Consider the following 428-nt stretch of genomic DNA (forward strand, 5'->3'; position numbering starts at 1 on the left):
AAGCGCTATAAAACATGTAAATACAACGCGCGCTTGTTATGCACATTTTACAGCGCTTCTTCAAAAAAGCGCTGTAATATGCCAACCCATATATGAGTTATGGGTGTGCATTTTACAGCGCTTTCTCAAAAAAGCGCTCTAAAATGCACACCCATAACTCATATATGGGTTGGCATATTACAGCGCTTTCTCACGAAAGCGTTGTAAAATGCCCACCCATAATTTCATATATTCATATATGGGTGTGCATTTTACAGCGCTTTCTCACAAAAGCGCTGTAATATGCCCACCCATATATGAATATATGGGTGTGCATATTACAGCGCTTTCTCAAAAAAGCGCTGTAAAATGCCCACCCATAATTTCATATATGGGTGTGCATATTACAGCGCTTTCTCAAAAAAGCGCTGTAAAATGCCCACCCATAA

General features: G+C 39.7%; 1 non-coding gene across 1 annotated transcript; it reads right to left on the reverse strand.

Annotated features, from left to right (window-relative positions):
* Positions 1 to 298: 298 nt before the first annotated feature.
* LOC113784958 (small nucleolar RNA SNORA69) lies at positions 299 to 428 on the reverse strand. The gene has a single exon (XR_003471125.1). It is a non-coding gene; the product is annotated as a small nucleolar RNA SNORA69 (small nucleolar RNA).

Source organism: Cicer arietinum, chromosome 5, assembly GCF_000331145.2.
Source record: "Cicer arietinum cultivar CDC Frontier isolate Library 1 chromosome 5, Cicar.CDCFrontier_v2.0, whole genome shotgun sequence".
Lineage (NCBI taxonomy): Eukaryota > Viridiplantae > Streptophyta > Magnoliopsida > Fabales > Fabaceae > Cicer > Cicer arietinum.